Here is a 23,220-nt window from a genome sequence, read left to right on the forward strand (position 1 = left end):
TAGGCTCGAAGGAGCAACACATACTCTGTAACTGTTGATTGTGTGTCTCAACCAAGCATCAGTCCCTCACTCTTTGGTCTTCTCAGGGTAGAGAGTGACAGGCTGTACAATATGTAGTCTCATTAGATTTCTGCTCCTGGAGAGGAAAAACAGTTACTATGTGACATACTGAAATCACTCTCCTAAAAGCAGATGGCTCAGTAGGACTCTACACAATAAATTTTCTGTAGCTGATCACTATTCCTTTGTTGAAATAAAAATACTACTTCTCAGGGTTTTAGGAAAAAACACCCATGACACCTCCATGGTAAACTCAAGGGATTAAATTCAAGGCCAATTTAAGCCTGGGTCCTAAAACCCCATAAAATAATCATTGCCAAAGTTAAGCTTCACTAGAGGATGAAATTTATAATTATGAGCAGCATAGGGAGAACCCTATTTCCCATTGGATGCAGAGAGAAGAAACAAAAACTGAAATAGATGTCCATGATTTGACCCAATTAGAAATTTAAATTTTATTAAATTAATTTATATAACAAAAAGATTAAAAAACACTGATTAGCTTTTGCCATTACAACATAGGTTTTGAATTAACTTTAACATCTGCTGAAATGCACTTACTAGCAAATTTTCATGGCCTTTATGAATACTGAAGCTCAAATCAACTTTTATCTATGAATCCTACTGAATTTAAATAAAATGCCACTATAATTTTAGAGATGTACTGCATATAAAATAGACAATAAACAGGTAAGCTTCAAGTAACTATTAGAACAATTGTCTTTCCTCAGTTCCCGATAGTCACAGCACCCATTGCCTTAAAATGTATTGTGGTGGGGACTGATGCTATAAATCAATGAATAAAAAACGAAAATTAATTAAGACTTGGCACTTACAATTGACTTAAATAAAAGGGACCCCATGGGCCTTTCCCTGGGTAAAATTGTTAATACGGCATAATAGAAATTTAAAGTCTTCAAAAATGAAACTCATTACACAAGACTTATTTAGAGAAGAGGTGATTATTCTTACTGTTTTTCCATTTAACAGCCCAATCTGGTCTGATCTTGCACTTGGGAAAATGAATGCTGCTTCATAGCAGATTATCAAAACATTAATTCTGTGGCCCAACATGCTAATATTGTCTGGATGTTTTGACTCCTCCATATCTCATGTTGAAATGTGCTCTCCAATGTTGGAGGTAGGCCTAATGAGAGGTGTTTGAGTCATGAAGACAGATCCCTCATGAGTGGCTTGGTGCTGTCCTCCCGGTAATGAGTGAGTTCTCACTCTATCAGCTCATGCCATATCTGGCTGTTTAAAAGAGCCTGGTATCTCCTCACTCTGCCTCTTGTTCCCTTTCTCACCATGTAACAGGCCGACTCTCCTTCACCTTCCACCATGATTGTAAGCTTACTGGGGCCCTCACCAGAAGCAGATGCCGGAACTATGCTTTTTGTACAGTCTGCAGAACCATGGGCCAAACAAACCTCTTTTCTTTATAAATTACCCAGTTTCAGATATTCCTTATAGCAATGCAAATGGACTCACACACCCATTAAAACCCCATTCCCATTGTTGCTGAAGTTATTGACACCATTAAATCACCAGCAGGTAAATACATTGCAGTCAGAGATTTAGCAATTTTTTTTATTTAGTGCCTATTTTTAGCAGATTTTCAGCCTCAATTTGCCTTCCTGAGTCCCATGCTATTTCCCATTAGAGTGGCAATTGCTAGCTGCTACTGCACTGTCCTGGAAACAGAGGATCTAATCAGCCCTGAACTCATGACCCTCTGCACCTAGCTGCCCAAATGCTATAGGTCATAAAAGCATTGTCCTGCAAGCTCAGCATGGTCACTTGCTAAACATAAAGTCTCACATGTATTTCCATATATAAAGCCATGATACAAGATGAACTATCAAACCTAAAATGAAGAAATTATAATCGAAGCGTTCAACGAACATTTTACCTCACTTATGGCTTAGCATCATAGAACGCCACAATGGCTTAATTAAGCAAGCTCAAATTTAATTAAATGAAGCATGAGATATTTCAATCATCTGTCACACCATGAATTGTAAGTCTGTAACAATCATGAACTGTAATAATCTGACCCTCTTTTTGATTTTTGGCTGCTAATGACTTTCGAACTCTATCATTCCTCCTTCCCCTCTGCTCCACAGAGAAAGTTTAACCAAACAAAGAAAAGCCTCTTTCTTTGTCAGTGTCACAAAGTACAAACCAAGCAAGCCCAGGCCCACATGAGAGAATCCTCAGCCTGCTCTACTCTCTAGCCACCGTAAGACACCAAACTGGTCTTCTTTTCCTGTTCTCTCATGCCATTCTTGGACATGCTTTTAAATCTACCCTGCTTTTCCCAGAAAGCCTCATTATTATGTGAGTTATAAACCTTTCATACCTTCCTAGTGCATGGGTGGTGTCAGTAGTCATAAAATGAACAAATTTTGGGTGGTAGAAGTCTATCTTGCTTCCATGGACTTATAATGTTTTTGTTACTGGTTTTATTATTGTTATTACTATTATTGTAAAGAAATACAACACACAATTTACTATCTTAACCTTCTAAAAGTGTATAATAGTGTTAATATATTCACACTGTTGTGAAACAGATCCCTTGAAATTTTCCTTTTCTAAACGTGAAACTCTGCACCCATTAAATAATTCCCATTTTGCCCCTTCTCCCAATCCCTGGTAACCACTGTTCGATTTTCTGTTTCTACAAATTTGATTCGATTATATACCTCATATAAGTGGAATCGTACAGTATTTGTCTTTTTCTGACTGGTTTATTTCACTTAGCATAATATTCTCAAGGTTCATCTATGTTGTAGCGTATGACTTCATATTTAAGACTTAATAATATTCCATTGTGTGTATATATCATATATATGTATGTATGTATATATCATATATATATATATATATATATATATATAGATAGATAGATAGATAGATAGATACAGAGTCTCACTCTGTCGCCCAGGCTGGAGTGCAGTGGTATGATCTTGGCTTACTGCAACCCCTGCCGGGGTCCAAGTGATTCTCCTACCTCAGCCTTCCGAGTAGCTGGGATTACAGGCACGTGCCACCACGCCTGCCTAACTTTCGTGTTTTTAGTAGAGACAGGGTTTCAACATGTTGGCCAGGCTGGTCTCAAACTCCTGACCTCAGGTGATCCACACTCCTCGGCCTCCCAAAATGCTGGGATTACAGGCATGAGCCACTGTGCCCAGCCTATATGTCATATTTTATTTATTCATTCATCTGTTGATGGACATTTGGGTTGCTTCTACCTTTTGGCACTTGTGAATAGTGCTGTGATAAATATGGTGTATGCAAATATTTCTTCAAGACTTTGCTTTAGTTCTGTTGTGTATGTACCCAAAGTTGGAGTTCTGAATCACATGATAGTCTATTTTTAAACTTTTGAGGAGTCTCCCTACTGGTTTTCATAGCAGTTGCACCATTTTACAATCCCACTATTGGTGCGTCATGGATCCAATTTCACCACATCCTCAGCAACACTTGCTATCATCTGTTTTTCATTTGATTTTGTTTTGATAGTAGCTATCCTAATGGGTCTGCAGTGATGTCTCATTGTGGTTTTTCCACACATTTCTCTGATGATTAGTGATAGTAAACATTTTTTCATATGTTTGTCGGCTATTTATACATCATCTTTGGTGTTCTGCCTGTTTGAGTTTTTTTTTTTCTCTCTCTCTTTAGTTCATTTATATTTATCTTCTGGTACCACAGCTACTGCATTTTTATCAAGCCATTGGTAATTGGTAGGTGTGTCCCAACACTCTCCGTCTTATCTTCTTGCTCATGCAAATATTTAATGTCTGTTTTATCTTCCCTAATGAAAAGTTAAATGAAGAAAACACAACTTCTGCCCATTTACTATTGTGTCTGGTACGAGCTAGATGGACCCTATATATTCTTGAATTCTGACTTGATTGTATGAGTCAGGTATTCTTTGCTATTTACTTGGCTGAAAGCATAGTCCCCTAAAAGACATTACTACAATCACTAAATTAATTGCCATCATTTGCTTTTTCTGTGAGCATTACTATTATTGGTCCCAGAAGAAGAAAAACTGTATTGTGTTAGTGCTAATTTTAATTTGGCACTTACTATTTTTCAAGAACTGTATAAAGTGATATATTTATTATCATTGATTTTGTGAGAAAACTACTATATCATGTGTTGATTGCAGATGTAAAATAAAGCTTTAGGACAACCAGCCTGTCCAAGATCACACAGCTACTGTGCAGTGGAGTAGCGGATTGTACTAAACAATCTGGCTGTGAAGTCCTGTTTTGTTGCAAAGAGGAGATGGGATAGGCATGGGGCTGTGCTATTATTCCAGAGCTGACCGGGAACAAGTGAGTTCAATATTCGTAATGTACTTAAGGGGCAAAATTATAAGTTTCTCTAGAAACATAACAGAGCGTAATATATTTTATATATCTCTTCTAGGCTAAAATTAAATGTATGCATTGTTTCTCCATTAACTCAGCCACTGAACGTGAATATGTAAATTAACGTTCTCAAGAGGAACTTCTTAAACTATGTGTACAAGACTTTTCTTTGTCTCTATATGAATTAACATAATCTGCTGCCACTTTGCTTACATTAAATGTGATGGCTCTGAGGCAAACTGTGTATATTTCTATATATTACCAACATTTCTTGGTTAATTCAGTAAGAAAAATGTGCTCGATTATAAAAATGCTAATTCTCTAGGAAACAGAAGGTAAGAAATCTATAATTCAAAGGTCAGATTTGGCTCAATGTTAATTTCATCAAGTGCTAGATATTATTAACCTTTTTAATTAGTGCAGTTTGTATGTAATGTTGCTGTTTATCCAAATTTGTTAATGAACTTTGATATGGATATTTGTAAATTAATTCTCTCATTTATTTATTTATTCACTTATTATTCATAGAGAAACTAGTTCCCAATCTAGTTTGAAGTAACATGTAATATTAAAACATATGTGAAGTAGGCCAGTTAAAATACAAAATTTGTTCAAAATCTAATTAGAAGAAAGGCAGGAAAATACTGTATATGGGTGGAATTAATTATTTATTGTGATCAAGAACAAAATTTATCTCTCCATTTCCAGGTAGCCAGGTTAAAAGAGGAAACATTGTGTGCCTTAATAAAATCAGTGACTGATAAAAGAAAGCAAGCAGATTTTTGTGGAAAGTATTTTTTTTTTCTTTTGGCAAAGTAATTTAAGAAATTTATCACATAGATTAATATTTAATTATCTTTATAGTGTATACATTTAATGTGTACAACATGATGTTTTGATAAACTGGTTACAATGGTGAGTTAACATTTCCACCATCTCACATAGGTTATATTTTTTGTGTCTGTGTGGGAAGAGCACTTAGAATCTAGTCTTTAGCAAATTTCCAATATATAATACCACATCATGTCAGTCCATTTGCATTGCTATAAAGGAGTACCTGAGACTGGGTAACTTATAAAGAAAAGAGGTTTATTTTGGCTCACAGTTCTACAGACTTTACAAGAAGCATAGTTCTGGCATCAGCTCTTAGTGAGGACCTCAGGAAGTTTACAATCATGGTGGAGTGTCACATGGTGAGATTAAGCAAGAAAGAGAGGAAGTTCTGGGCTATTTTAAACAACCAGATCTCACATGAACTCATAGAGTGAGAACACATGTGAGGAAAGCACCAAACCATTCATGAGGGATCCGCCCCCATGACACAAACACCCCTGACTAAGCCCCACCTTCAACGGTGGGGATCACATTTCAATATGAGATTTGGAGGGGACACATATCCAAACCACATCAAACATTATTAACTATGGTCTTCATGCTGTTCATTAGACCTTCAGACTTATTCATCCAACATATCTGCTAGTTTGTTCCGTTCATCTTACTTCTCCCCAGCTCCTGCCCCCACATTCCTGGTAACCACCATTGTACATTTGTTTCTATGCATTCTACTTTTTTATTTTTCAATTCCAAATATAAGCTAGATCATGCCATATTTTTCTTTCTGTGTCTGAATTATTTCACTTAGCATCATGTTCTTTAGATTCATCTAGGTTGTTGCAAAAGTCATGATTTTCTTCTTTTATAAGAGTGAATACTGTGTGTATGCATGTATCTATACCAAAATTTCTTTATCCATTCATTGGTTAAGGAAGACTTAGGTTGATTCTGTTTCTTTTCAGAGAAACTTTAAGATATCTAGTTCACAAGTAAAGGCTGAATATATTCAAGGTGTACATTGTATAATAATCATCACAATCAAATTAATACACTCACCACCATACATGCTGCATATTATATCCCCATATCATGTTCTTCTTAAAACTGAATGTTGGTACCCTCTGGTCAATGTCTCCTCATATTTCTCAACCCAGATCTCGTGGCAACCACCATACTACTCCTTTTCCTATAAGTTTGACTTTTCAGATTTCACATGTAAGTAACATTATACATGATTTGTTTTTCTGTGTCTGCCTTATTTAACTTAGCATGTCTTCTGGGTTCATTCATATAGTCAGAAATGTTGAGATTTCTTCTTTTTATGGCTTATATAAAATTCCACTGTATAATACATACCATAATTTTTTATCCATTCATTTGTCAATGAACACTGAGGCTGTTTCCATATCTTGGCCATTGTGAATAATGTTGCAATAAACAACATGAGCACAGATATCTCTATGAGTGGCTACTTTCATTTCCTTGGAAGATATACCCAGAAGAGGGCTTGCTAGATTACATGGTAACACAGTTTTTAATTTTTTTAAGGAACATCATACCTTTTCCATAATGGCTGCATTGATTTACATTCTCACCAACAGTGTGCAAGAATTCCCTTTTCTCCACATCCTCTCCAACACTTGTTGTCTCTTGTCTTCTTAATAATAGCCATCCTAACTGGTGTGAAGTGATATCTCATTGTGGTTTTGATTCGCATTGCACTGAACTTTTTTACGTTTATTCACATCTTGTTCTCTAAGATTTCCAAACAATTTGATATGACGAACATATATTACATGTACATGGATTGATGGATGGATTAATAGATAGATATTAATAGATGATAAATGAATGTAGATATTGGCATTTTCTTTGAATTAAGAAGAATTAGAATATTTCTAATCTGTATTTTTTTGCTACATCATTTATTAATGTGTTACTACTATATGATTTGACTCTAGCTGAACACAAACAATTTGTGATTTTTATTGCAAGTAGAGTGACTATTTAACTTTAGTAATTGTAATTTTTGTAACTATATGGTGTTACCTTAGAACCAGATGGAAATATTATAAAATATAGTCCATGTATTGACTATCATTCAAATTTGAATCGTTCCAAATTTCAGAATATGTGTAACCTCAGGCTTTTTATATAAACGATTTGGGGCTGGGCGCGGTGGCTCATGTCTGTAATCCCAGCACTTTGGGAGGCCGAGGCAGGTAGATCACCTGAGGTCAGGAGATTGAGACTAGCCTGGCCAAAATGGTGAAACTCCATCTCTACTAAAAATACACACAGAAAAAAAGTAGCCCAGCATGGTGGCACCTGTAATCCCAGTTTCTCAGGAGGCTGAGGCAGGAGAATCGCTTGAACACAGGAGGCAGAGGTTGCAGTGAGCCGAGATTGTGCCACTGCACTCCAGCCTGGGCAACAAGAGTGAAACTCTGTCTCAAAATAAATAAATAAATAAATAAATAAATAAATAAATAAATAAACAAACAAACAATTCTGGCATATTAAAGATTATATCATGCATATTTAGGCCTGATAATAATTTCACCAGTTTTAACATTAAAAGACACATAATGTATTATTCTTTTTTTGTCAGCAGGTATTAGCAAATGTAAGGCTTTTCTATTGATTTCTAACTAAATAATACATTTACTTTTTAATATAATTGATATGTAGTCAAGCATACATATATACACATGGAAATCAACAGGAGAAAGGAAAATGAAAGGACTTACCTAAGAATAGAGGTATTTATTACACTGGAAGAAACATGAATGGAAAAACAATATACCGAAATTTGTGAAGGCAATTTTTGGACATGTTTCAAGTTACTAAGTTGGTGGAGTTGAGAACACCCTTTTCAGTAAGAACCTCAGCAACTACAAAATGCCTTGGACTAAATGTAAAAGCAAACCTAAGTCCATTTAACTTTACATGATAACAGTGCCCATTTCTGTGCATGTTCTAATCTATGACAATTTAACTGGACAGTTCTCAAGACATAGGTCACTGCCTAGAAGGACAAACAGAAAATTCTTAGAGCAAGGCCTAGAAGAAACCATTTCTTTGTGCTTTTATTTATTTATTTATTTATTTTTGAGTTGGGGTCTCACTGTGTTGTTCAGGCTGGACTCAAACTCCTGGGCTCAAAGTGATTCTCCTTTCCCCACTACCCAGGAGCTGAAATTACAGGCATGTGTCATTGCACCTGGCCTATTATTTCCTTGAACTACCATAGCATATCTTGCCCTGTGGTTTGAGGAATGTATTAGCATAAGCATGAATTTGTTTATAATCTCTCTTTTTCTACCTAGGATTTTTGATAGCTTAATGTATGGATATCTATGTCTTATAAGCCCCTTGATAAAAAAAAATCAGAGCTCTATATTTTTCTCCCATCTCTCATAATGGTAGTTTATTGCACATCCATTAATTTGTGCACTCCGTTGGGAGCAAAGCAAACAGAAAACAACAACAACAACAACAAAAAACATGAAAGGACACAGTGTTGAAAATATAATTGAATCAAAGTATGCTCAGTAAAAGTATTCCCATTTATGTTATGTCTTTTACTCTTGTCTTCAATTCCTCAACATCAGCACATGCTCTTGGCCAATGAAATCTCTAGATTAAAAAAAATCTAAATTATTTGGTAGGATGCTGTACCTCCTCTTTACCTTCAGCATCATTTGCCTAGAAATCTCTAGACATATGTTGCTAATTTCATTATTGATGCTGACCCACATAAAATGCTAACAGGTATAAAGTGGTATCTCATTGTGGTTTTCATTAAAATAAAATGTTAGCCTGTAAGGCTAAACTCCATAACACTATGAAAAAGAGTTGATTTTTTTAATTTTTATCTCTTCAGTGATAATTTCCCTTCTATTTTCATAATTTATTGATAACAGTTCTATTGCAGTACTGTTATTCAGATAAAATTTACAGATATCAAAATCTTTTAAACCATGGTAAATTCTAATGGTAAATTAAACAATGGCATTCTAAAATTTAAATTGGCTACTCTTTGCTATCCAACAGCTTGCCCTGAGTTCAAAGTGAAATGAAATATCTTATGATTTTGTTATTATTTTGTAATAATTTATACATGAAATAAAAAGACTATTCATACTATTCCATTTTAAAATAGAAAATTTCCATGATGACTTAATATGTTGCTATATTCCTATTTTAATTTTTATTTTTTGTGCTCACATTTTCTACCTTTATAATATTGGCAAAAGGGTGTCTGTTGCATTAGTTTTTGTGGAGAATCAAAATTCCTATGATTTTTTATTTCACTTTGAACTCTGGGCAAGCTGTTGGACAGCAAAGAGTAGCCAACTTGAATTTTTATTTCTTTAATTACTGTTGGTTTTAAGTGACTTTTTAATATGCTTACCGACCATTTCATGTTTCTTTGCTCATTGTTCTATTTCATTGGGTTATTTTTCTCATATTTTATCTTGAGTTCTGTTTCTATTTATTTTGGATACCAATCCTTTATGAGTTGCATGCTTGTCAATATCTTCTAATTGGTAGCTTCTAATTTTATATCCTTATATGTATATTTTTATTATATACACAAATCTAATGTTTTAAAATTTTTTGTATACTTACATTTGGTGTTTTTGTCTTACACTTTTGTTGTTGTTCTTTTAAGTTGCAAAAATATATCAATTTGTCTGTTTATGGTTGCATTTATCTTAAGGCTACAATTTCTTCCTTCCATAGTGTCATATAATATGAGCCACAAACGAAAACTACATGTGTTACTTTTAAATTTTCTAGTAGCCTATTAAAAAAGTAAAAACAAAACAAGTAAAATAAATTTTAATATGCTTTATTCAGTCTATTGTATCACAAATATTATAATTTCAACACCTAATCAAAATATAATTATTAATGATATATTTGATACCTTTTTCTTTGTTGTAAGTTTTTGAAATATGGTGTATATTTGATACTTATAGCACTTGTCAGCTTAGATTAGCAATATTTTAAATGTTGAGCCTCATGAGGCTAGTGGCTACCTTATTGGGGTGGACTCTGTTTTAGTTCTGTTTTTTTTTCCCCCAAGTCAACAGTATTCTTTATTAAGAGAAGCCGCAGTTACGTGCTTTTGACTTCCACTTTGGAAATGTTATTAACTGTCTCTAATTACAGATTTTTCCTACCCTCTCCTCAGAAATGTTGGCTTCCATTTAATGGTAGACCAATATCTCTGGGATATTTTCCTAAGCTGCTGACACTCATTTATCCAGTTCAATGCTGGCCGTTTCAGGTTTCCTCATGTTTAAACAATGATAAGTATAACCAATTGCTACATAGTGGTGTTTTGGGAGGAACGCAGGTTTCCTAGTTTCATGGAAAATAGAATTTGTATAACTTTCCTGTTCTCTAATTTGTGTGTAATAATTTATACGTAAAATAAAAAGGCTATTCATACTATTCCATTTGAAAATTGAAAATTTCCTTGGTATTTAATATGTTGCCATATCCCTATTTTAATTTGTATTTTTTTGTCTCCACATTTTCTACCTTTATAATATTGGCAAAAGGGTGTCGGCTGCATTAGTTTTGGTGAAGAACCAGCATGGTTCTGATGGTTGTCTCTATTATATATATTTTTCTTTAATTTCTATTTTTATTTTGCCACATATCTTTACTTGTATTATATGAGATATTACTATCTTGTTATTTTTCTAACATCCTCAGTGGGATGTTTAGCACATTTTTCCATCTTTCTTCTTTTCCAATTAAAGCTACTTAAAGTGATAAACCTCTGGTTATCTATTACAATAACAACTAACCTCTAAACATACCTGATACATAGACATATAGATAGATAGAAAATAGATAGATAGATAGATAGATAGATAGATAGATAGATAGATAGATAGATAGATGTCTCATGAATCTGCAGCATTTGGTGAACTTTAGCTAACTTCAGCTAACTTCAGCTAGACTTTACTGATTGAGGATGTACTTGCTGGGTCAGTCCTGGGTTATCTCCTTGGCTCTGCTGATCGTGCCTGGGCTTGCTCACCTGTCTGGAGGTTGAACAGATTTGGCTGATCTTAGATAGCCTTGGCCTGGACCACTAGGAAGACTCAGCTCTGATCCACATCTCTAGTGTCTCTTCCTGTTACTGGGAATGATGGGTTAGCTTGTGTGTCATGGACTGAATGTTTGTGTCCCCTTAAAATTGATGCTGAAACCCTAACCCTGTAATGTTACAGTATTAGGAAGTGGGGCCTTTAGAAGGTAATTAGATTAAGAGGGTGAAGCCCTTGTGAATCGATTAATGCCTTTATAATAAGAGACAGGGGAGCTTGCTTCCTCTCCCTGCTCTCCACTAAGTGACGATTCAATGAAAAGAGAGTCATCTGCAAGCCAGGAAGTGGACTTTTACAATGCTGGATCTGCTAGCACCTCAATCTTGGGCTTTCCAGACTCATGACCTGTGAGAAATAAATTTCTGGTGTTTAAGCTGCCCGGTCTACAGTATTTTTCTTACAGAACCCTGAAATGTCTAAGATATTGTGCATGTTCTACTCATGGTAATGGCGGAAGACAAGAGTGAAAGCATAAATAGGGAAAAGCTTTTAAGAAGTCCCTACTAGTGTTACTTCTCATATCTTCCCATTGCCCATGGCAAGTCACATGGTCAACACCATTACAGTGGGGAAGGCACTACAATGTTACATTTTAAAGGATCTGGATACAGAAAGGGTTAATTGATACTGTCAATATTGATGTTCTACCATAGTTTCTGTATTACCACTTTTTCCCTTACCTCTTTAAAATGTATTCACTTATAAAATATTTTTCCTGCTACTTGATACCTAGAAGCATAAATATAAATAATAAACATATTTTACATTTATTATTTTTAGTTCTCTATATTTTCTAACTATTAAAGAGGTTCAAAACATGCCACCACAGAGTATTGCACTTTGGCATATTGATTATTTTCAGTTGAAGGCACTTGAGAAACAGCAGAGGCAGGAAGGGCTCTCTGACTTCTCCCTTTCTACCTAAAAGCAGGTCATAAAGTTATCTATGAGAAAGATGTCCTTCCTGTACCAGAAAGAGAAGAATATTCTTTTCACTGGAGACTAGGAGTCAACCTCAAAATGGATCTATATAAACAAACCTACTAAAATAACTCTCATTTTTCATTAGTTTCCTCCATGTATTTCCTAGTCATTTTCCCACACTTTAGCACCTCCCAAAGCATAAGTGCCATTTCCTTGTCTTGTCATTTCTCCACAAATTTTTCATTCTTGGTTTAAAAATGTATATAAGCTGTCAGTTTTAAGACTAGGTTATAGTCAGTTTTAACTTTACTAGGTCTTCATTTTCCCTATATGCTCCTATGTCCACATAAACAATATTAAATAAAATTTGTATGTTTTTCTCCCATTAAAATGTCTTATGTCAGCCCAGTTCTCAGATACAGCCAAAGAACAGGAGAGAAAAAGTTATTTCTCTCCTATGTTACCATTGTGTTTTTAAATCCAAACATATGTATTAATATTATAAGGGTTTTTTTCCTTATTTATTTCTAATTGTATTGCAGGTAAGGGAGAGATCAGGAAGTTTCTTCTTTGGCTGGTGACTATAAGTGCAGTAAGTTTCTTTAACATTCTCTGGGTATAGCAAACCCTTAGTAGTACATTATTTTGTCTGTGGGAACTTTTGCAGACTCTGAAATTCCTGTATTTTAAATTATCAGCTGTATGTCCTTTGGTTCTCTTCTTCCTTCAGTCCCTGGAATTTTCCCAGTTTTCTGCTTCACATATATTTTCACTGTTGGGCTACTAATGCCTGTCTGGACCGACTTTCAATTGGAACCCACCTTGGCTCCAGGCAGACTCTATCTCCTGTATGACCCATACCTCCATCTTTGGGAAGCATTCCTATATCCTTTGATGTAATAAATTCTACGGGCTCAAGTTACTCTTTTTTTCAATTTATTTATTTATTTTTTTGAGACAGAGTCTCACTCTGTTGCCCAGGCTGGAGTGCAGTGGCACCATCTCGGCTCACTGCAAGCTCTGCCTCCCAGGTTCACTCCATTCTCCTGCCTCAGCCTCCCGAGTAGATGGGATTACAGGCGCCTGCCACCACACCTGGCTAATTTTTTGTATTTTTAGTAGAGACCGGGTTTCACCGTGCTAGCCAGGATGGTCTTGATCTCCTTACCTTGTGATCTGCCAGCCTTGGCCTCCCAAAGTACTGGGATTACAGGCGTGAGCCACCACGCCCGGCCTTAAAAACTTCTTTCCTTTCTTTATCTACTTCCAGTGCTGAGTACCTTAGAATACTCCTGAATACTTTTGTTTCAGGATACATCTTGAATATATTTATTATTTTCAGTGAATTATTTTTGAGACAGGGTCTTACTCTATCTCCCAGATTGAAGTGCAGTGGCAGGATCATATTCACTGTAACCTTGAAGTACTGGGATCAAGCCATCTTCCTGCCCAGCCTTCTGAGTAGCTGGGACTACAGTGCATACCACCTTGCCCAGCTAAATTTTTTTTTTTTTTTTTTTGCTAGTCTCAAACTCCTGGCTTCAGGCAGTCCTCTCGCCTTGGCCTCCCAAAGTGCTGGGATTACAGGCTTGAGCCACTGTGCCTGGTTACATCCCAAACATAAATTGAATCCTGAACAATATATCTCAAATATAAACATAATAAAGATCAGTACATTTCACGACTGTATTCTTAGACTCTTAATTTTAAGGACTAGAATTATTTTTTGTAAATTAAATTTTTTAAATTTGACAATATGTAATAAATGTAAGCTGTAAATGATCATAGAAAGGATTGTATTCTGATCTTTTCTTTCAAGAATGGGAGGAAATCACCTTAATGTGTTTGACTGTCTACTTATTCCATTTGTGGATGAAAAAATAATTTCTCAGTGATAGACTGCAAAATTGTAAGAGAAAATGGTAAGGAGAGAGAAGTAAATGTTATTCGGCTTTAGTTGTAAATAGAAAATAAAATATACAAATGTGTATATTATTAAACTTTTGAAATAGACTTAAATTGCTAATTCATAATAAAAGACTTTAGTTAGAATAAGTAATTCAGTAACAGACTGCTATATTAGCCAACTGAAAAATAAATTTTTAATAACATGTAATCTAAATAGATCTTGTGTTATGTAATTTAATTTTTTAAAAAAGAGAAAGAAATCATGCAGACTGGCTCATGTAGTCATTTAAGTCTTAAAAGATGAATGAATTTCAGTATCAAATTTTATTTTTTCTAAGTTTTATTTTTCTAAAGTATCTTTGGTGTAATTTTAACCATTACCTTACCTGTAAATAATCTATTTCTTATGTTTTGTGTAAAATTTTATTTGCAAGAAAAAACAATGAACTTGGAAACAAACATAACTTAAAAATGAATCAGCATTTTGGAAAAAAAGCATTATTGGATTTCAAATTGCCTTGAGAAATAAATTAAACATATGTAAACCCGAGTAATTTTTCATTTTAATCTCAGAAGTAAACATTTGTGCAAAATACTCTTACTTTTTTTTAAGGTTGTAAGCTACTGAGGAATACCTGGTAATATTTAGGCAAGTATAAATTTTTACTTCAGAGGATAATTTCAATCAACCCACACGTAGAAAATAATGACTTTTTTTTATAAATTCATAATTTTATTTTCTATTTTGAAGAAATCCAGAGGGCGGGCTGCAATTCTATTCAATTCACAGGTGGCTGACTCACCCTCGTCACTCCATAGCAATGGCTTTCCCTAGTATCTCTAATTTCAGTGGACATTTTCAAACCCATTTTACTTAATCCTTTTGCTATAATTCACATTGTTTACAACCCCTCTTAACTGAAACACTAGTTATCTCTTGCTTTTGTGATATTAGACCTACCAGTTTTTATACTGGCCACATTTCAGTTTTGTTTTGATGCTTTCTACCCTACCTGTTACAGTTCGAAACTGGGCATTCATTTCTTCCCACCCTTGGCTCTAGCCCATACTGTTTAGTCAAATCCATATTTTATTACGTCTATGCCCTAATTACTTAAAAAAAGCATGTCTTCCAGCTCTATACTTTTGTGTAAAAATATAGTGAAAACAGAACTAAATTCTAACTGAATAAGATAGAAAATTGAAGTATCTCTTGATATTTATTGTTCAAGTCTTACCCGCTATATAGTTTATTACTAACTCCTTTCAAAATTATCCACTTAAATGTGACCATTCTTCTCTATCTCTACCTCATCTTCCCTATTTTGAGTTACCTGTGTCTTCTGTCTCTGGTCTTCTTTGGTGACTTCCTACCAGTTCTTTCAATGTTCATCTTTATTATTATCTCACTATAGTGCAGCCGTAAGGCTCATTTAAAAAGAAAAAATATATCACATTAGTCTCTCATTTAAAATATTTTAAAATAATTTAGTTTGCCTTCTGGACAAAATCTACAATCCTTCAGACCAATAAAAATATTAATATCAAGCTATGCTTTTTCTTTGCAGTCTTTAGCCATTATTTCCATCAATTCCTGTGGTAGAATCAGATTGGCCTTGTGCTATTCCTTCCCTCTGTCAAATTTTTGTTCTCCTTAGTGTATTTGAACATGTTCCTACTATTCAAAGCAGTCGCTCCACATTCATTGCCAAATTCATTCTTACTCATCTTCACAGTTCAGAATAAATCTTTTTGAACTATCCATAATGTCAGATGCTATTGCTTTATTTTCACAAGTCACACTTGATTTCCCGTCATATCACTTATCATCTCTCTAACTGTATAATTATGTGTACTATTACTTGATTAGTCTTTATATCTTCCATTTGATTCTCAGTACCACAAGGTTACAACCTATGGGTGTGGCTCAAAGTCATATGAACAAATCCAATGCATGTCTGTAAAATTGTAATTTCTCCATAAATATCTGTTAAAATAAAAATAAGTTCTGTTGCATAAATCATGATATGTTTAAATATATTTAAACTAAAAGAGGATGGATTTTTTAAAAAAACTAAAAATAGAACTATCATTCAATTAAGCAATCCCACTACTGGGTATCTATCTACCCAAAGGAAAAGAAATCACTATAACAAAAGATACCGGCACTCATATGTTTATCATAGCACTATTCACAAGCAACAATATGGAATCAACATAAGCGTCCAGCAGTGGAAGATTGGATAAAGAATATGTGGTGTATGTATACACTGATATGGTTTGGCTCTGTGTCCCCAGCCAGATCTCATCTTGAATTGTAATAATCCCATGTGTCAAGGGTGAACCAGGTAGAGAGATAATTGAATCATGGGTGGTTTCCCCCATACTGTTCTCTTGATAGTGAGTGAGTTCTCATGAGATCTGATGGTTTTATAAGGGGCTTTTTCCCCATTTGTTCAGTACTTCTCCTTGCTGCTGTCATGTGAAGAAGGACGTGTTTGCTTGCCCTTCCATCATGATTGTAAGTTTCCTGAGACCTCCCAGCCATGCTGAACTATGAGTCAATTAAATCTATTTCCTTTATAAATTATCCAGGCTTGAGTGTATCTTTATTAGTAGTGTGACTCCGTTCTCACACTGCTACTTGGTACCACAGAGAGTGGGGTGCTCCTATAAAGATACCCCAAAATGTTGAAGTGACTTTGGAACTGGATAGCAGGCAGAGGTTGGAACAGAGTGGGGGGCTCAAAAAAGACAGGAAAATGTGGAAAAGTTTGGAACTTCCTAGAGACTCATTGAATGGCTTTGACCAAAATGCTGATAGTGATATGGACAATGAAGTCCAGGCTGAGGTGGTCTCAGATGGCAATAAGGAACTTGTTGGGAACTGGAATAAAGGTGACTCTTACTATGTTTTTGCTATTATGTATCATATCAATATATGTATACATACACTGTTATACATAAATATACATATTAGTGGATACATATCAGGTATACATTATCAGTCACATATACATACACACACACACGCATACATAGTTATTTCAGTGTATTTATAAATATACATTCACTGATATGGTTTGGCTATGTCCCAAATCTCATCCTGAATTGTAGTTCCTATAATCACCATGTGTCATGGGAGGGACCCAATGGGAGGTAACTGGATCATGGGGGCAGATTTTTCCCATGCTGGTCTCCTGATAGTGAATAAGTCTAATGAGATCTGATGGTTTTATAAACAGCAGTTCCCTGCACACGCTCTCTTGCCTGCCACCATGTAAGATGTGCCTTTGCTCCTTCTTCACCTTCTGCCATGATTGTGAGGCTTCCCCAGCCATATAGAACTGTGAGTCCATTAAACCTCTTTTACTTTATGAATTGCCCAGTCTTGGGTATTTCTTCATAGCAGTATGATAACAGACTAATACAAACACACACAAACACAAAATTGTAGAGTACTGTGTTTTATTCTTACTGATGTTATTTATAAAGTACAATAGAAGCATAAAATAAAAGTACCTAATACTGTTGATAGCAAAATTCTCACCTAATATAATGAAGAAGTTAAGACTTAAAAAATAACTGGGAGAGGCTGGGCTCAGTGGCTCATGCCTGCAATCCCAGAACTTTGGGAGGCTGTGGTGGGTGGATCACAAGGTCAGGAGATCAAGACCTCTGGCCAACATGGTGAAACCCTGTCTCTACTAAAGACACAAAAAATTAGCTGGGCATAGGGGCACGCGCCTGTAGTCCCAGCTACTCAGGAGGCTGAGGCAGGATGATTGTTTGAACCCAGGAGGCGGAGGCTGCAGTGAGCCGAGATCGCACCACTGCACTCCAGCCTGGGCAACAGAGACAGACTCCATCTCAAAAAAATAAAATAAAATAACTGGGAGAATATTCAACGAGTAAAGGAAGTGAGAACATTGTCTGCAGAGGAAACATAACTAGCACATGTATGTGGGCATGAGAAAGTGACATATTCACTGAACCACACTGATTTTTCTGAGAATTAATATGCATGCTGAACAGAAAAAAAGTCCTAGATTATGACAGAGCCTGAATTTACATTTTATCCTTTAGGCAATGGAAAGTCACTAAATATTTTAAGTAGAAAAGGGATATAAATAATTGGAATAATTCTCATGTTAGAATAATTATCAAAATTATTCGTGTTGAAATAATTATTCCAGTGACTGTTCTACATGAAAGAGATGAAAATCTGAGTTAGGGAAGAGAGCAATTAGTAGACTGATGTTTTAGTTTTCTAGGGCTGCTGCATCAAGGTACCACGAATTGGGTGGCTTAAACAAGAGAAATGTATGATCTCACAGTTCTGGTGGCTGGAAGTCCTAAATCAAGGTGTTGTCAGGGATAGCTCCTTCTGAGAGCAGTGGGGGACACTCTCTTCATGGGTCTTTTCTAGCTCCTGGTGGTTTGCTAGCAATCTTTGGTGGTACTTGGCCTGAAATTGCATTCTACAACCTCTGCCTTCATCATCACATACCATTCTCCCCGGGCGCATGCCTCTCTCTGTACCTAAATTTCTTCATTTTTATAAGGACATCGGTCATATTGGATTCAAGTACACCCTAAAGACCTTATCTTACTTTAATTATCTGCAATTACTCTACTTCCATATTAGGTCATATTTTGAGGTATTGGGGTTTAGGATTTCAGACAGGTATTTGTGGGTAGGGGGCACTATTCAAACCATAGCAGTTGGCAAACAATATGGACCTGCCTGAACTAAGTAAGGGAGAGAAGAGAGAACAAGGACAACAGGAAATATATTTAAATTATGAAGGACAGCATTTGATAACTCTCTAGATTTAAAGAAAGAGGAACAAGGAGGCATCACTACTCCTCATTCAGGAATTAGAATGGTTGATAATATCATTCAGTCCAATAAGATTTCTCATTGATTAATCTATTTCTCTTCAGTTTTTTAATAAAATACATAATAAAACGTATATAAAAGAAGAAACTGTATTTTATAACTCACAGTGCTAAAATTTATTTTCCATTTTTTGATTTACTTTGATTTAGATATTTGTTCAGTGTTTGTAATTTATGAACATCAGCTTGCTTAGATTAAGTAAAATCTACCAGCTATTCATAATAGTTTCTGGTAGTCTATAATGGTTCAGCAAACATCTTTCTTTCGAGTTGTATACTAACATATCAACTGTCCACTGGATATCTATACTTGGTTATCTAGAAATATTCTCTTACTCAGCATGTCTAAAACTGGATTCAACATCCTCCTCCGTAGAGCTGCTCTTTCACAGCCTTTTCTATCCCAGCAAACATTGCTACAATCAATTCATTCATGGAGGCAAAAATATGTTTTGAATATCTACTATAAGATAGGCAAGTTTGTTTTAGGTACTAGTGATACAGTAATTTAAAAAGGAGACTTTTTTGCCTTTAAAAATCTTACTGTCAAGGAATGGGTGTAGCAAGGGAAAAATCAAGTAAACAAGTAAACAACATCAATACAGATTGTGATAAATGCAATGAAGGAAAAGAGCAGGATGACATATGTAGTACAGTTAAACCACCTTTAAAAGGGTTGCATTGGGAACTGAAATGTGAATGTTATATGCAGAGAGACAGAGAAAAAGAATTATATACAGAAGGACCTTTAAAAGCAAATCTATAGGGATAGATATGAGTTTGGCACTTTGGAGAGAAATGGACAAAGTGTCTAGAAGATAGTGAGACAAGAAGGATGTAGTTTGAGATGGCACCTTAGAGATAAGTAGAGGCCAGGTTGTATTAGGCACAGAGGCTATACTAAGGAGTTATAATGCTATTTTAAGAATAGTGGGCTGAGTTGAGGGATAGGGCCTTGAGAATGACAGCTAAGGGGTATAGCTCTTTTGTGTGTTTTTATTTTGAGAGTATAAAAATATTCTAAAATTGATCATGGCTCTGGTTGCACAACTCTGTGAATGTGTAAGAAAATTAATTGTATATTTTAAGTAGGTGAATTGTATGGTATGTGAATTATATCTCAATAAAGCTATTTAAAAATCTAAAACAAGAGAATAGTGGGAAACCATGTAAGTGTCTGAGACACAGTATGTAAAGGTCTGATTCATTTTATGAGACAATAATTCTGTCCTATGACGTATATGCTCTAGCTGTGTAATCATGAATGCTAGAAGACAAATTAGTAGGCTTCCGCAATAGCCAAGGGAAGAAACAAAGGTGGTGAATTAGAACAATTGTCACTGTGGATATGGCTAATGATGTATATTTTGGAGGAAAAAGTGACATGTACTGATGGTGATTTGATTTTAGCTACTCAAAGAGAGGAAGAAATCATGAATTGCCCCAGAATTGTGGCTTGAGCAATTGATAATGTTGGTCTTTACGGAACTGGCTAGACTATTAGGAACATCTGTGAGGAAAAATGACATGGTAAGGTTGAGACATATGAAACATCAAAGTAGAGATATCAAATAGTTTGTATGGACACCTACAAGAACATCCATGTTTGGAGATATAAATGTGTAATTAACAGAAAGCCATATATAATGAGATATACTGCCTGCTTCTCCCTCATGGAAAGATTTACTGACCTCGGTGATGGGAGTGCTGGCAGCAGAGAGCCTCCAGTTATCAGCACCTTCAGGGGCTGCTCTGCTGAAGAATGCTCCTTCTCCCCAAAACACACATTTTCAGAGCAAGTGTCAATAACTGTTCGCAGTGAAGATATAAAAACTTGACTTAGTAGGACAACTCTAGGCCACTGTTCTCTGGTATTTCCTATGGGGTTGGATAGTTCAACCTGCACTGCAGTTTGACTTTTTCCTTTGCCCAATCCTACTTCTTACCTTCCGCAAGTGTTGATGCCTAATAAATATTCTGCATACCAGATTCCATCTCTGTGCTTGTTTTCAGAGAGAAATTCTGGAAAAATCTCTTCCATAGATTTATTTGTGATAACATTGCATTTGATGAAGAATTTTATGGAATAAGCTAGATTGGGAAAAGAAGAAGAGAGAAAAGATGAGAAAAAGGAGAGTACAAGAAATGAGAAAAGAAGATAAAACACAGCAGAGAAGATAAAAAAAAAAGTGAGATAAAGAGATGGAAAAGCGAGGGGAGGAGAGGGGAAGGGAGGGGAGAGAAGAATTACAGAATCAAGTCCTGGTCCAAGATTCAAGAAACTTAAGTTTTGGAAATGAAAAAGAATAAACAATCATGAAAGAGACACAATTCATGAATAACAGTAGAATGAGCCAGCATCACTATCAGTGAAGCAATTACTCATGACATCAACACAAAAGATATTCTTGAAACTTAATATGTATCAACTTCACATATAGTCACTTTTTTACATTTTTATTTTCTAATATGCATTTAAACTCACTAGTTGCACCTATTTACATTGTGTCCACCTTTGTAAAAACCACCATCTTCTCTACCCAGATCAAGCAGTACCATCGTAACTGGTTTCCAGACATCCGCTTGTGTCCACCTGCAGTTCAATCTCTACAACCCAAAAGCAAGTGTGTTTTTAAGAGTCTTTTAGGGTATTTTTATGTTCACAACAAAATTGAGAGTCATGTACAAAGATTTTCCATGTACTTCCTGACCCCACACATGCATAAACTCCCCCTTTATCAACATGCCCCACCAGTGTGTTACATTTGTTACAACTGATGAACCAACCTTGACACATCATTATCACTCAGAGTCTGTAACACATATTAGGGCTCAATCTTGGTGTCACACATTCCATGGGATGGACAAATGTACAATGGCATATATCCATCACTATAATATCATGCAGAATATTTTAACTGCCCTGAAAATCCTCTCTTCTCCATTTATTCATCCCTCCTACCTCACCTCCAATCTCTGGCAACCACTGACCTTTTTGACTATCTCCATAATTTTACTTTTTTTTTTTTTTTTGAGATGGAGTCTCGCTGTGTCACCCAGGCTGGCGTGCAGTGGTGCGATCTCGGCTCACTGCAAGCTGCGCCTGCCAGGTTTATGCCATTCTCCTGCCTCAGCCTCTGGAGTAGCTTGAACTACAGGCGCCCACGACCACACCCGGCTAATTTTTTTGTACTTTTAGTAGAGACGGGGTTTCACTGCATTAGCCAGGATGGCCTTGATCTCCTGACCTCATGATCTACCCGCCTCGGCCTTCCAAAGTGCTGGGATTACAGGCATGAGCCACCGCTCCTGGCCAGTTTTACCTTTTCTAGAAGGTCATATAGTTGGACTCATACAATATGTAGTGTTTTCAGATTGGCTTCTTTCACTTCATAATATTAACTTAAGGTTTCTCCATGTCTTTCAATCATCTGATAGCTCATCTTTTTACTGTGGAATAATATTCTATTGACTCAATGTACCACGGTTTATCTCTTCGTGTACTGAAAGACGTCTTGGGTGTTTTAAGTTTGGGCAGTTATGAATAAAGCTGCTATAAACATCCTTGTTCTGGTTCTTGTGCATACATAAGTTGATATGTAGCATATTTTTATATGCTTATATGCTTATTTGTCATCTATATGTCTTCTTCGATGAGGTGTATTTTCAGGTCTTTGGCTGTTTTTTCTTTTTTTCTTTTTCTTTCTTTTTTTTTTTTTTTTTTTGAGATGAGGTCTCACTCTGTCGCCCAGGCTGCAGTGCAATGGCATGATCTCGGCTCACTGCAACCTCCGCCTCCTGGGTTCAAGCAATTCTTGTGCCTCAGCTGCCCAGCTAATTTTTGCATTTTCTTTAGAGATGGGTTTCACCATGTTAGCCAGGCTGGTCTCGAACTCCTGACCTCAGGTGATCCACCTGTGTTGGCCTCCCAAAGTGCTGGAATTACAGGCATGAGCCACCGTACCTGGCCCCTTTGGTCAATTTTCTTAAACAGATTGTTTTCGTATCGTTGAGTTATAAAGTTTTTAAATAGAAATTTTGACAACAGTACTTTATCAGATATATATTTT

This window comes from Gorilla gorilla, chromosome 4 (genome assembly GCF_029281585.2).
Source record: "Gorilla gorilla gorilla isolate KB3781 chromosome 4, NHGRI_mGorGor1-v2.1_pri, whole genome shotgun sequence".
Lineage (NCBI taxonomy): Eukaryota > Metazoa > Chordata > Mammalia > Primates > Hominidae > Gorilla > Gorilla gorilla.